Raw genomic sequence first — 16,105 nt, forward strand, 5'->3', positions numbered from 1 at the left:
CGATCCGAAGACGCGGATGCAGCCTCCTGCTGTAATTAAGATTTTCACCTTGCGGAGGTGAAGGTTGGGGGTCTCTGGGCTGACAGGGATAATCCCCAACTCTCAAAATGTTTGTGTTCAATCACTAATCGCCACCCCCGGCATAATTGACTGATCCAACTTTAGCTCAGCATAATTTATGTGTGCAGCGGCGGTAAAGCTTAAAGACAATCCGGGGGTATCATCCGTGTGATACATCTCTCCAGTCGTGCCCTTGTCACCACGTGAAGTCTCACATGTTTGTTATCTGGAGCAGCCAGCGTTTACACTCTTTCCTGTACCTACATGTCACCTTTGATGATAAATATCCTTCATTACAACTCTTTTAGTGAAGCCTCAAAAGTATGATGTGCCATTGTTGGAATCAGACAGTTTTTTAGTCTTCATTCATTCATTCATTCATTCATTCATTCATTCATTCATTCATTCATTCATTCATTCATTCAGGAGCTAAGAAAAAAGCTATACTTGAAATAAAATTCATAGTGGAGATGATGATGAGTGGTAGTAGTTATTAATAGGTTCCATTATAGATTCAATCATGTCCTCCAGCCCCTGGTCCAGGAGATAAGTCATAATGCTTCTGAACTGCCTGTAGGAATAATGAAGGTGCGCGAGTATTTTAAGCTCTGCACTCTGGCCCAACCCCGACCTGAAGTTTGACCTGGGTGAGTCTTGTTGCTCCAAAAAAAAAAGGCCTGGAAAATATGAAATAGTTTTAAAAGAAGCATGTATCTTTTGGATAAAAATGTTGTTACTACCAACTTTTACATACTTTATAATCGCCTCAGTTCTGTCAGTCTGTCCATTTTCTATCCGCCAACAGATATACCTAATCGGGCTCGGGCGGGGGTGTCGCTAAATATTTTAAAAGAAACACACCTCGTATCATCTTTCACTGCGTGTTTTATTCAAACTCTACACAAACAAACATGAAAAATTCAAACCTCTCATCACAACACTCAGAAGAAAAACTCAGGGAAAAAAGAGCTGCTGTTTGGAGAACTGAATGAATTATGACGGTGTGGAAGACTCGCACATCCAGTTGGTGTTCTAATAAATCACTGCCAGCCAGAAAGAACTAATTTGTGTTGTTGTACTGAACCGTGATTGATGTGCACACTTGGGGTAGCATTAAAGGAGACCCAGCTCAACAAGGCGGCACAATATCTCTGGAAAAAAATCTTGTCTTTAATCTTCATGCATTATTGATACTGGTGTACTGGCCTTTTAACTGACTCAGGCAGATGAATCATCATTGTTCTTTTTCTATAGGTCTCACATGTGATTTAGATATTTATCCACAGGTTTTTTTTACACTGCATGGGGCTGATCGGCCCCCACCTTACATCCCAGTCATGTGGATACTTTGGAAGTTTGACGCAGTGTCTTGGCCTTAAAATCTGATTTCCAACATTACATTCATCTTGTCGGCCAAAGTTTGTGAGGTCGCAGCGTAATTAGAACGCAATAAAACGCCACAGGAAGTGGAGGAATCCACGGTTCTGAGAGGCCCAGCTGCCGTTAAATGGAACAGACATCAGATTGGTATTAATATCCACGAGGAGACTTTACCTTCTGAGTTATCGCTCCAATGGTCAAATACCTTCCAGGGCCGATGCATACCTGAGAACATGAATGTTTAACAAGCCGGTCGTGTGGTTCACCTCTGTGAAAGCCTCCAGCCCAGAGCCGAATTATTAAACAGCCCAGGCCTGTTCGGAATTCCTTCTGAGATTGGTTTTACAAGTTTGCGTTCGGCAACACGTTGAGTAACAACACAAGTTTAATTTCAAGGCCTCCTAACGTAATTACACTCACCACAAGAGACGTCGGTGACAGTTTAATTTACAAGAGATGCAAATGGAACAGAAACACATGCGCAGTGGACGCGATTTCCATCCTTTGTGGTATCGGTGATGTCGGTTCAAAGAGTAGTAGAAAAATTGTGATTCAAACATGTTCTGGTACGTTTGGATTTATCCAGAAAGAAAAAGATAATGACTGCTGGAATTAAGAGAGGAGGGAGAGGATGGTAGGCAGAGACCGCCCTGAGGCTGTGAAGGAGGCCAGCTTTATGTAAATGACCCGTCACACTGTCTAACAACAGTCAGCTGAAGGGCAGACCCGCTCACCTTTCTTTCTTCCTCTGGAGAAAGTCATATGTCTTCTGCTGCCGCCACCACTTTTCCCATCAATTGGAAAATATGAAAAATTTGCTCCGAGATGAGTCAGATGATACGCATAATTGAGACACCGGTGGAGGTATTAGATTTGCTTCACAGTCCCTTTAAGTATGCCGACTCTGCAAATCTTCTCCACAAAGCTAATCAAGTAGCGTTCTGAGATTAGCTGGAGGATAAGTGACTGTAGAACATACGGAACATGCTTTAGCACCAGTTTACAGATCGCATCTCATCTTTCTTTTTCTTTTTCATATTAATTTCAGATTAAACTGCAGATGAAAAGGTCTCTGGTGTGGTAGATCTAAAATGTATATCCTTATTAAAAATGTCAGAACAGATGAACCTGGAGCTTTCTCATCCCACGCCTGCATGCCAAACACCGACGCCAACCCGAAGCCCACGTAAAATTTCTACTGTAAAGACGGGGAGAGAAGCACAGTTCTTTCTGGAGGGACTTGAAGCGTGATGGGTCTCAGAGGTAGGACCTCAGTTGGAGCAAATGTTTGATGAAACAGAGATTCAGGAGCACAGCTGAACCATCCCTCTCCCTCTGGTTTTATTCTTCTATTCTGCTCTTGTGTTCTTGCAGCCCACTCTGCTCGCTCTCCGTCTTATTCTGCACTTTCTGTATGTTCTGGGCTCCATTGTTGGGTCCATAATAAGCCTTGCTTCAATGCAAAGGTTTTCATATAAATTCTGTCGTCAAGGTCGGGATTACGAATAAATCATCAAACACTTTGTGTTCAGTTTATCGTGTGGTCCTTGTAAAGGACTCCAGCAGCGTTTTTCAGTTGTTCAGTTTATATGGACCCCAGTTTTTGGAAGTACATTTAGTTTTTGAGGTCAGTCCAGTGTGGGAGATTTATATTTATGTTTGCTCTCTCTCTATTGTTGCTGTGACTGCTGCAACTATTTATCTTGTAAATTAGCTTATTGTAAGTTTCTTTCGGTTAAAAAGGAATAAATGAATACGACCGTGTGTGTGTGTGTGTGTGTGTGTGTGTGTGTGTGTGCTCCTGTTTTTCAATTTCTGCAGGGTAATAAGGATAATAAGGATTTCACGTTTATGGTCCAAACATTTTTATAGGTACCAAATTCTGCGCCCATTTCTCATCCATAAATGTCAATATTTAAACATAAACATGCATGTGACATTGTCCAGTGTGTTCCATCTTTCTTCAGGGTGCATTTACACTTTCTGACAGGATGCAACCATGTTGAAGTTAATGTCTCAAAAATTGCTTCCCTTTTCATTGTTGGCTAACACCCAGGTGGAATTCCAGCAGTGCAGCAGTAGAGCAGGGGTGTTTTTGATACGAACGTGTGCACCTACGACATGCTGTTATTGGGCTTAATGCGCCTGTGCCTGGAACAAATGCTTCCCAGTGTTGCCCCTGAAGGACTATTTCCAAAGAACTGCTCTTAGAGAAGAGAACCACAAGCTTTTTAAAGGATTGCCATTGTTTTATGCTTTATGTTTCAATCTTTAAATAGTACTATTAAAAATCAGCTGAAGTTCAGCTGAGCTCCCATTAAAGACTGAATTATTAGTCTACAAACAGGTGGATACTGATTCCTGGACAAAGATCTGGACTCAGTGTGCGGTGACCTCAGCTCATTTCAACTGTTGGACTCATGTGAGGGGAGATGTGTGATGATGATGATTGAACCACACACGGCTTCATTAAAGGGACAAAGCAGATGCTTCCTCCGTGCACATCTCTCTAACGAGCTGCAGATCAGAACATCTCAGACTCGAAGAGCTGCCCATCTGCGCTGCGAAGCAACACTCTTATAAAAGTCAAGCCTCGTTTACCTGAACCGCAGCCAAGTAACGGACACGGGTGGCCATAATCACCCTCCCAGTTTGTCCAGTGCAGCTGCTGAGGTGTCTCTCACATGCTCACTGTCTGATGTGTTTGAGGAGCCTCAGTCATACAGGCAGCACTCGCTGGTCTGACATAATGAAGGTGAGACCTGTTAGTGATCGTGCTTCTCCGTCAAACAGCTGCAGAGGAAGACCTACACAGTAAAGTGCTTCATTTTTCCATTTACAAAAGCAGATTATTACAAAGCCTATTTTGGTCCACACATTTATGTTGCATTTCTAATGATTGGGTTTGACTTAAAACACTCAGGGGACGGCGTAACTACAGTCTGTGTCAAGGACACAATCGAGTTTATTTATGATAAAAAATGAAAATATCGTTAATCTTCCCAATCCTTAATGGTTGTTTCTGCCTCTGAGGACCAACAGACCCAGAGGAGCTTCAGTGACGAAGGCAGCTGACAAACATCTACTGGTGTTGTTGCATTGCTGACTTTAGTGCGCAAGTTCAGTATTTCCTGTACATGTTTTGACATTTCTCACCTGTTTTTGCCTCCACTCTCCTCTTCTTTTACACTTGACCTTTATGTTTTGGCAGTAATTTTGAACAGAAAAACGTTATAGCGGCGAGCAAGATAATGAAAGCACTCTGTTAGGTTCAAACTGTTCATATAGCAATTCTGTAACTACTTATTATCACTCCTGTGCAGAATCCTGTGACCTGCTTTAACTGATGTTCTATCGCCTCAGAATAGCAGGGGACAACCTGATCATCCTGACCCATTCCCCATTTTCTTATATGTTCCTTTTGTATATATCATGCTATGTTTTATCATATGACACTTACACTTACGCTTATTGTAATCTTACATGTTTGTGTGCTAGTATAAAAATAAACCTCACCAGGGCCCACACTTGTAGCTCACACTGCAGCGTGTGGTTGCCCTTGCAGCAAGTAAACTGAAGCTTCCGCCTCATTCCTCTGATGGCAACAGCGCGGGGAGACAACTGATCACTTTCTCCCCAACACACTCTTTTGCAGAATGCATGAGCCGCGATTGAACCTCCTGTCTCCAGATTGTTTCCTGAACTAAACCAAGATAAGTTGCACAAAAATAGTGTTGCACTTTTTTGTTGCATTTTCAATAATCTATAAGCGTATGTATAAATGTTTTTCTTTTTTTCCCATTTTTGACCATTAACACTTTTCCTATTTACCTGATTTATATCATTAAATAGGACTAATGAGCTTGATTTTCTTAAGCCATCAGCTATTTAACTAATTCAAATATAGTCAAAGACAGCTGACAACCATAAGTGAAGAAAACAAGATCTTTCTTACGATGCTCATTGATTTTATTCTGAAAATCCTCAGATTATTCCTCCGGTTAATGTTCAAGGAGAAATGACTGAATTATAGGTGAATGAGAAGCAGCATTACAGAGAAATGCTGATACCTTCTTGCTGCCGGTCCCGCGGCTGCTGCTCCTTTGCCTTCTAGTGGGAGTCAGATAAACTCAATCATTAGAAAAAGGCCTGAGAGAGTCACAATCAAACAGAGTGGAGAGGGAGAAATAACAGGTTTCAACTCCACTCAGAGCTCTCACAGATTCTGTTTGAACTCGCAGCCAATTCTGTGTGCTCAGGCTGACCTCCGCCTCTAAGCCAGAGGAGCCGAGCTCTTCTGACTCCTGAACCACATCCCCAGCCTGTGGAGCCGAGTCCCGCCTGCTGCCCACTGCCCGTCTCAGAAACAGGAGTCAGAGCTGAAAAAAAGTGTTGATACACACCCTGTAGCTTCCGTTAGTGGCTGTTCCTTTTCTCTGCTGCCACTGATACAACATAAACCTACAGAAGAAAAGGTCTACATAGATGGAAACCCAGTCAGTGTGGGCTGCGGGATGCAGTGGCGCCCTCACCGGGGTGCGTCTGTGACCGTGAATGAATTGTTATGATTGTAATAAACACTGACAAAATGGAGGACACATCATGTAGATGCCTTCCTCTGCCTTTAAATCTGGGTTTTATTTTGGCACTTAATGTAATTAAGTTTGGTTTTACAGCAGTTTTAAGTAGCTGCTGCAGTGTTGCAGTTTTAATTAAATTCTACTTTTAATTATATCCTGTATTTATGCTGTGCATTATCTGAATATCATTTAAATGTAGTCTCACTGAGAATAAATACATGTATATTCTCTTAGAATATTGCAGAGCCTCAGCTCCTTCTATGTTTACCACCTTCCTCGGTGTGGCTTTTTTATTATTATTTTTGCTTATGGTGCCTTGCCCGGGCGAAGTCGTGGTTGAAAACTGCCACACAACAATTATGCAGGGAGGGAAACCTGTGACATCGCCGAAGGGTCCTACCCCGCAGTGGCGACACGACCATCAAGAGGGCCAAGTAAGCGTGACAATTCCTGTTAAGCTCCTGCCCCGAGTATTTGCCAGGAATTCCCGCAGTGGAAACGTGCCTGAACAGTCACACAAAACCTGAGCTGGCCCCATCTCCCCTTTTACCTCAAACGACTGAGCGAACAGCAGGTTAGCTGAGCCAAGTTCTCCCACGGCTCCTCCTGTCTGCTCCTTCTCACATGGCAGACAATCATGGAGGTGACAGTTTGGATCCTAAATTACAGGAGAAGGGGTTGAACAGGAGTCCTCCAACAAGTCTAGAATGAATTGCTGCCTTTCGAAGCAGTGGTCATTTATTTTCTGGGGGAGTCACTTGTTTGGAGGTGCCTGAATATCTGTTAGACTTTATAGATCATGTTTTAGGAACATATGACACCAAACACCTGACATATCCCTGCAGACCTGCTCGGAGAGATGCCTTTAGCTACGGAATGGAAACCTTAGCGTTCTCACTGATGTGTTGCTGTGCTGCAGATCAGGTGGTAGTGTTGTCGCTCCGGTCACAAAGGTTGTTGGTTCTGCCACAGTGAAGCACATTTCATGAAGACACAGAATCCCCAAATAGCTCCTGAAGCTGTTTCTTTTGGACATGGGACGGTTTTCAGACTAAATCTGATTAAACATTTTCATATCATAGGTTTAAAAAATGAGAACAATAATATTGCTCATTCCCCTAAAAACACTTCATTTTCTTTCTTACGACAACAAATATTAATGTAGCCAATAATGGCTGCCTGCAACAAACAAGTGGAATAAATAGTGGCATGTCTCCTCTTTCCTCTGTCTGCCTCCACCCACGCGTTGAGCGTCTCTTCCTGCTTGTGGCGTGTTGTGCGACGCGTCAATTACAAGTGACTCAACTGAGTGCCCTCACCGGAGGTTTTGGATGCCGTGGTAATGATGCCTCTCACCTGCTTTTTTAAGTCCACTTGCACAATTTTCATCTAACTCCGACTGACCTTTGAGAGCTCTTGAAACACTTACCTCCTCATCTCCTGTGGATAATTTAGAAAAGAATATCCGAATTTAATGTCTTATTCTGCTTTCATTTTTTGTTTCAGACTCTTCAGAATGGGTTCCTTCTGAATTTAGCTGGGTCATTTCGCATTCAGCAAAAGAGCTGGGACGAATGTAGATCAGTAGTTTAAGTAGAAAATGTTCCATGCTTCCCAAAATCCCTCAGAGAAATTATTAAAGAATCTGAGAGAATCTCGGCTGAAAGCTTGAGTCTGATTCCGCTGCTAGGAAGAACAGAGGAGAGGGGACGTCATTGTCAGCTCTGACAAGATTAAGGCGGCCCGCCAAGCTGATCAAACCCTCTGAGATTCTGCGTGGCGAAGCGAAAAAGTGGCGGCGCGGGGTTGGGGCCGCTCGGAGGTGTAAACAAAGTTTTGACGTTGACGGGGGCACTTTATCCCAGACAGAGCGAACCCCCCCCCCCCCCCCCTCAGCCTCATAATCACCTTGTGACGGGAGACACGGCGAGCATGTAATCCTCAAGTGACTGTCAGATCAGATCTGTCAGATGAGGAACGACTCGTCCTATTTTGTTTGCCTCCCTGCAAACTTGATTATCATTGGTCATTATTGCTGTTATTATCATTGTTATTATTATTGCTAATGTTGTTAGGATTGAGTCGATGTGCGTAGCTCTGGAGAAGCCTTGGTTGCAGGGATCTGTTTCCTCCCATTTTGATTTTGTTGCTTTAATAACTGCCTTCTGCTAATAACTGTGGTTATTAAAAGAGCAGCTGTACGGGGTGATACCCACATAAACTGGAATTTCAGCAGCAGCTGGCAAACATATGCAGGGAATAATTTGGAATATCACCTGGCGTGGACCTCACCCATCTTCACTGGTTCCTGTGTGTGGTCTCATGACCAGCCGTGATAATAACACCAGAGGAGTTGCCTGCTCAGCAGTCAGAAGTATTACTGCCTCGGCCGCCATGTGTCTTCCTCTCGACATTTTCATCCCTTATGCAAATACGGACCCAGTGGAGCCAGTAATCATTCATCAGGAAGTGTCTCCAAACGGTAACTGCTTCTGTCCTGCTCATTCATTATTCATCAGCCTGGACGGGTCAGGCAGCGAGAGGCTCCGCTCTAAGCAGACGGTAAGCCTCGTTCTGCTGTTTATCTCTCTCAGTTTGAGGACTGGAATGAGGCAAAACTCAGGCGTTGGCTGGCTTGTTTAACTCCGCGTTGAGCTCCTTTCACCTCTTCTTCTGTGGTATTGATAAAACACCTCAGCCGCACTCGTGTTGGTCACACACCAGAATTAGAAACGTTTGCATAGATCAAGTACCACGCAAAGGCATTGCAGTTCATAAATGAGGAGAAAAATGTGTTTAGAAGGAGCCAGAGGCAGACCTTCATCGTGAATGTAACAGGCAACATTGCGTGGAACAAAACACCTCCGTGCACGAGCATGAAAACAGCTCCAAGGTCGACGGAGCTCTCAGCTTTGCCCCATCTTACACCTGGTGTTTCATTCAGACGGCACAGAAGAGTGAAAACATCAAACCGACATGTTAACCTGGCAAAAATGGTAAGAAGAAGAGCATCCTGGGAAGGATGTCTAAGTGTTTCTCTGCAGGAATAAATAACCACTTCATATCACATGTGGTCCCCTTCCTCTTCTGCTTAGCTTTAGACTCGGAATGACTTGGATCCCCAGACAGAACAGGATGTAATATTCCGAGTAAAGTCATTTAAAATGGGCTTTAGGACGATTTTACGCCAGGGTAGTCTGGAGAAAACAGATTTTTTTTTTGCCACCTACAGTAACATGTGGTTTAGTTCAGTTTCTGGATGCACCAGAAGAACGTCACTTCCAACAGCTGCTCGTGTGGGGCACTGTTTGCCTGAATGAGTAATGACCAGGAAGAAAACGGGTGAAAGATGAAAACCTAGCTCACTGAATGCCCAGGAATGAAGATGGAATTCCACCCCCTTCAGCTGGTTTGTTCACCAGAAAACAAACAACAGACCAGATAATTATAAGGCCTGAACATCCAGCCGACTTCACATCTACCCACGAGACATTTTTCATACATTTCTACCTCTCCTAGTCAGCTTCTTCATATAACTACTGTTGGTTTGCTGGATCGGGCTGCAACACTCTGGGGCTCAGGTGTCTAAGTGCCTGTACCTTTATTCAAGGGTCCTTGAGCGGTTGTAACTCACGCTCAGGTCTTTCTATGGGCCTTCTCCATATTCGCCTACATGGATTTTCTCCAGATACTTGAGTCCAAAAACCTGATGAGGCTGACTGCAGGTGTCCTAAAGGTGCGAATAAGTGGTGTGTGTCCCAGTGACTGATGGGACTGACCTCCAACACAATGAAAAAGCAGTTTTATTTGATATGAAAGAAAAGAAAAAGGCTTTCATAACTAGAGGCAGAAAAGAAGCGAGTTTCTTTAAAAAACACAATTGTTATCTGCCTTCATGATGTCAGACAAGCTACCGTATTTTCACGACCATAAGGTGCACCTGTAATAAAGGCGCAGTCTCAGTTATGGGTGCTATTTCTGTATTTAAAACATACATAAGGCGCACCGTATTATTAGGCGCATGCTGAAACATACAGTAAAAATGACAACGAAAGTAAAACAGTGAGTTTCGACACATTTATTGAACAAAATATTCATTCTTCCGCCACAAAACCATCAAAGTTTTCATCTTCTGTATCTGAATTAAAACAGATACAGCTGCACTATTTCAATGTCCAACATCCCAAATTCCTCTTCTTCATCATCTGAATCGGACTCACCGACCAGTTCCGCTTCCGCGTTGATGCCAGATTTTCTGAAAGCTCTTACAATACATGAATAGCCCATTCGTCGACAATCCACCCGTATAGGGTGGCATAACTCGCCCGCCGCTGCCTCATAGTATATGTGGCTGGGCGCGGTTATCTAATCGCGGCAGTAGGTGCGGAAGATGGCCGCCCTCTCCTGGTAATCCGCGGGCAGCGCTGCACAACAGTTGTCCTTGCACGTAAGGAGAGATGTTGCCTCCTCATAAAGCGAAAACACCAAGACGGACCTCCTTGGAAATGCTCAATGTCCATTTCTTCAACAATCACTTTGGCCTTTTGTTGAAGGGTGACGTAGAGACGTCCCTTCCAGTTGTTCCCTGTTCCACAACCAACTGTTCCACTCGGTCTTCCAGCTCGGGCCACCTTGCTTTGTTCTCCACTTTCTGACCATGGACTCATTTCCATTAAAAAGGTCTTGCAGCTGCTCGATTGCCATTTTCAGCCGCATATTCGATGGCCTGTAGTTTAAAGTAAGCCCCATATGCGTCTCGCTTGACCGGCGCCATTTTAGGGGATCCTTACGCATAGGTGTGCTGCTAATTGATGGGCGGAGCGTTTACCGTAGTGCACCCACCAAAGGCGCACAGCAGATTTTGGAACTCAGTCCACACACAAGGTGCACCATATTATAAAATCTCAGTGTTTTAGGTGCGCCTTATAGTCGTGAAAATACGGTAAATTTATAATTGTTGACTTTGACCCTACGGTGACAACTTCCACAAGGATGCTAGGAGTTTTTATCTTTCTGCTGTGAGGATTTGGTGGGAAAAAAAACCCGGTTCGCCCCCTCTAGTCTGTCCATCATACTTAAATGGTGCATTGTCTCAGCCCTGCAGCTCCCCCCAGATAAAACTGCCAGTGGCGCAATTTCTCCAGGACCCCTCAGGGGCCATAATTCTCTGAGCAGGTTGCATGACAATTTTCAGAGGAGTCGAGTCACACTGTTAGACTGTTTGCTGCAAGAGGTTAACTTCCTGCTATCATATAGGACAAAAATAACCGATCCTCAGCCAGGACAGCCAGCACTCAGACACACAAAACACCTTCAGCACATTTATAAATGCAACCGGCACAAACAAGGCTCTTTTTCAGGGGACAAATATATGTTCAGCGGTGATCATCAAGAGAAACTCCAGCCGGAGCCCGAAGGCAGTAGATTTTGAGCCTCTCACTGTGGAGCGCTGATGCTTTCTGGGCAGCCCAGATTTACTAAATCACATGCATTAATCACTTGTCCAAGTGTAGAAATTGCACTGAAGGAGGGCGTCGTGTCTAAGCTCAGATGACATACATTCAGCCGATCGGGCCGAGGGTGGGGGGAGCCAAGTTCGCCGCCATTTGTAACACTGCACATGCGGCTACGAGGCTTTTTATATCGAGCCATCTGTATCGCTGAAAAACTATCACAAGGGCGGCAGTTACACTATTATGATGAATTTATGCAAAAATCTGCTGTGTTCTCTCAGAGTGTGCATGAGGGAGTGGAGGGGAGATAGGGAGGGCGAGAGACAGTCATTAAATCTTTTCATTTTGGCACATTTGTCTCCTCACAATAAACCACCAAGAACCTGTAATTGATTGTCAGAATGAAATTGCCTCTTACACCCCGAGACGGAGTGGAAGGTGGAATGGTATGAGGGAACTAAATAACAAATGAGAGGACAGGATGAAATACACTGCTTTAATACACCATTGCTGATTTGATAAAAACAGCCCATTTCACCGCAGAGCCAATTTTGCCAGAGTTCTGCCATTATCCACTGGAGTTTCCAGCTTTATACTGGTTTTCCTGTCACTGTTTGATATATTTTTACATATCCAATTATGCAATTTTTACCCACACTTCCACTTTATGTGGTATAAAAGCCGTAATCATAATCACCATAATTTGTTAAGATATTTTGAGGCCCTCTCAGTTTTGAAAACATTTACTTTACGGAGAGCGATCATGGCTAATCTTGCAACGCAAATTGCAAAAGAGGACTCCAAGGTGACATAAAGTAAGTCAATTCTTCTTGTGGAGGGAGTAATTAATTAATATGTCAGAGCTGGAGAACATCCTGGCCTTCATTTTTCTTCTTAATTGAAGAATAATTTGGAATTTGGAGAGACGGCAGATCGCCTGTAATGAAGATTGACACCTGTTATTTCCCCCCTTCTCATCCACCCACGGCCAGACAATTCATTACTCGCCGGTGAGGTCACCGACGTGCTCCTCCCGTGGCTCGCCATGCAGCCTCGGAGGTGGTTTTCTGATGATGGGCGGTCTGTCGGGCGCCCACCCCTTCGAGGATGACAGAATAAGAATGCCTATATGGGCTTGAGGAGTGTGTGTAAGAGCTGTCTCTTCCAGAGTGATGACTTCATTTTGCCTGCAACGATCCTCCCCTGGAAGGCTCCACCGCAGAATTGCCCCCCTGAAAGTAATATCAGTGTTAACATATGTCATAAGGTCAAATGATTCTGTTTTCACCTTTCACACAGAGCACTCCAGCTACGGTCAGCCCACCCTGAAATTAAAGCTGCTGCCCTGATGCGAAGGGAAGATTAATTGCCCTCCACAGCCTGGTTGTACTTAATCTCGGTCCCTCGGTGTGTGCGTCTGTGTGAGATTCGGCTGGACTGAGCCAATAAATGGTTTGCACAAGCAAGACATGACCCGATTCTGCGTCCATGTTTAAAAGCTGAAAAAGAAAAACCCACAGTGACGCAGGCGCTCTCCAAAAACACCAGCACAGATGCTATTTCCAGGATAACTGACAGATAAATCTAACCTGAGCGTCCAATCAAATGAAACAAGGGTGGGTGGGACGTGTGCGTAGAAACGGTCATTGGCTCCGCCCACAGCGAGGCGGCGTAATCGCTGCTTGCACATAGCACGCTGGGCAGCTTGAAAGGGTTAAGCATGAATGGATTGAAAATGCCGGCACACATCTGTTTCCATGTGTTAATCCTCTTAGCGTCCACTCCTGATATGTTTTTATATCTTTCCCGTGTCTCACCGAGGTAAAATATCAGATTATTTGCCGGCTTTGACTATATCTTATTATCTAACATGGAGGGGTTAGGAACCTCTGGCCAGGCGGGGGCAGCCGCTCTCTTCTCTGCCCAGTACAGGGGGAATTAAGGGTTTATCATATTATTGTCACAGAGATTAGTCGCTCGGACGGATTATTCATCCGTTATCATTTAATTTCCTTGCACTTCTGAGTTCTGTTGATTGAAATTAAACATCAGAAATGGTTTGTCTCAACGGAGAAGTGGCCATTTTGGAAATACTTTAATGGATGGATGGATGGATGGATGGATGGATGGATGGGTGGATGGATGGATGGGTGGATGGAGGATGGATGGATGGGGGATGGATGGATGGGTGGATGGATGGATGGGTGGATGGATGGATGGATGGAACTGTTGCTCATCTGTTCCAGGTGCTGAGTCTGCGCTCGTCACATATTAATGACACCAGATGTGTAATTAAACATCAGAAGCTGTTTCCTGTGATTTCATTATGCTGCTTTGAGGTTCGATCATATGAATGATAATAATCAACGTTGTCCTTGTCTGTTGCCTCTGGGAAGTTCATTAAGTTCATTTTGCTCCACGTGCTGCTAGCATGACTCTTGTCTCTCGGTCTGAGAGTAAAATCACAACGTCTCAAGTGAACGATGATCATTTTGATGGGGAACAACACCCACATAACTCTGTCCCTTGGATGGTTAAGGGTTTCAACATTCTTGCCTGTCTGATGTGAGCGACCCACAGATGAGATAAGTGATCGTGTTGAATTGTGACCATTTCGGTATCCGAGCTTTCCGACGCGGGTCTATATCTCCCGCTGCGATGGCGACTCTTCCTGTTGAGCGGTGTGATGATGAAGTGATTTGCTCATGCGGTTGCGAAATCCAATGCAATGATAGCGTTCGCTGCACTCTGTGGGCTGTGTTTGGCTGAATTTTCCTATTCGCTGCGTGTTAAATTGGTGTCTAAAGGGTCAGACGGGTCTTTTGTGAGTGTAGGTGCTGTTGGAATCCTTTCTCATTCTCCTCAGAGGATGATTGTTCCAGGGAGTCGATGGCACGTGATGATTCCTCCCATCACCGCTCAAGTGAGAATTTGCCAATTCCAAGGTGTTGTAGCACGATTGCAGCTGCGTCTCTTTAATTGGAAATGTTTTGGAATCGAATTGACGTTTGGAGTGTATTTTCTGTGGGCGTCGTGATACGTCCTGGTGGATTTCTTATGGCCGTCGGATGAACGGCGTTTTCAAACATTTGCTGGGGAGCTGCAAAGTTTGGGTTTTCTGATGGCTTCCGCAGAGTTCCATAACCACCAGACCAAAATTGTTCCACTGGTGGAACGAACCTTTAAAGGCATGCCCCCGAGACAGTGAGCCGAACGTCGACACAATGCCCCACAATAAACTCAGCATACTGCAGTGTGCCTCTATAGCAGCGCAGAGACAGCAGCGCTTAATCCCCAGGGTTATTGATGCCACCAGATCTTCTTCATCCACCTGGAGATGATCCTTCATTCGCCGCCCTGTGCAGCTCAGATATCAGCAAAGAGCTGAGAAGAGGAAAAGCTGGGCGAGAATGTGCCTGACGTGCATCCCAGGGTCCGTTAAAGGCCGTGATTGCCTCTCACCATCATCGGGGGCCGTTCCACCTTTGCGGTTGTCGGAGGAGAAGCCGGCATAAACATACTCTGATGGTGAAGTTTAACAGTGTGGCTGCAATGGAGGGTGAAGGAAGCTGCTCCCACAATCCTCTGCTGCGTGAACATGCTTAACAAGGTGGAGGCCCTTTGCAGAAGGAAGTTACAGAGGGCGAAACAGGGGTGCAGTCTGACACCCGGTGTTTCCACTGTGACTGATAATCAGTCCTAAAATGGCAACAAGGAGACTGCAAATAATGCATTAATCAAGCTTTAATGAAGAAAAGATGGATGTTTTTGGCACAGAAAGTTGAGCCAAGGTTCATCTTTTGACCTGTATGAAAATAACTCAGTAATTTGATGCAGAATAATGACTTCTGGTCTGAATTTTATTGTATATCAGCAGCTTTGGCTTCCAGTTCCTGGAAAATATAACAGCTAGATGGCAAACACTGGAACAGCTCTCTGTTGCTAGGATCACCGGGGTAGCTCATGTTATGGTTGAATGCCGCTTTCAGTGTACAGAGAAACATGGGCCATGAATTAATCCATTATTTCCTGCATGTTTGTTCAGGCAGAACAAAGAAAAGGATCAAAGCAGCAGGTGGCGCCTGTCTGATGCTTAAATGAATCTGTCATTATGTTTCCTGTAATATCGTGACTCAACAGACTCAGTTATGTGCTGTGAGTATGTTCTTATGCAAAAGTCATTTGATTTTGGTTTTATTTTCTTTGTATTTCAAAACAAATCAAATCAAAGCTCCAAACTTTTTTTTAAAATAGAACTATTTGCTGTCCTGCCTAGCTTTGGGATTGGGCCCAGTGTGTCAGAGCGTCTAGTTGAACGCTGATAGGCAACGTGAAATCTGTTTATTTTGAAAGATGGAAAAGAGTGTAAAATGATTTTTCTTTTTTTCAAATTAATTCCAGTCCGACCCGCCGAGCAGGCTTTATTGTTTCCAGTTTGTTCCAGTATTGTTTTCCAGCCTCCCAGAGGCGCTGGTTGTACCGTTAGCATCAAACAAGATTTCAGGGTTTAAGGAGGATTAAACGAAGTGATCACACAAGCACAACTTATTTTTTTCTTCTTTCTTCAGAAGGGAAAAGGACACAGATGAGCTGCTTTGGTCTGTCTTTGGTTGTAGTAATTAGGTTCACATT

The sequence above is a fragment of the Takifugu rubripes genome, chromosome 14 (genome assembly GCF_901000725.2).
Source record: "Takifugu rubripes chromosome 14, fTakRub1.2, whole genome shotgun sequence".
In the NCBI taxonomy this organism is placed as follows: Eukaryota; Metazoa; Chordata; class Actinopteri; order Tetraodontiformes; family Tetraodontidae; genus Takifugu; species Takifugu rubripes.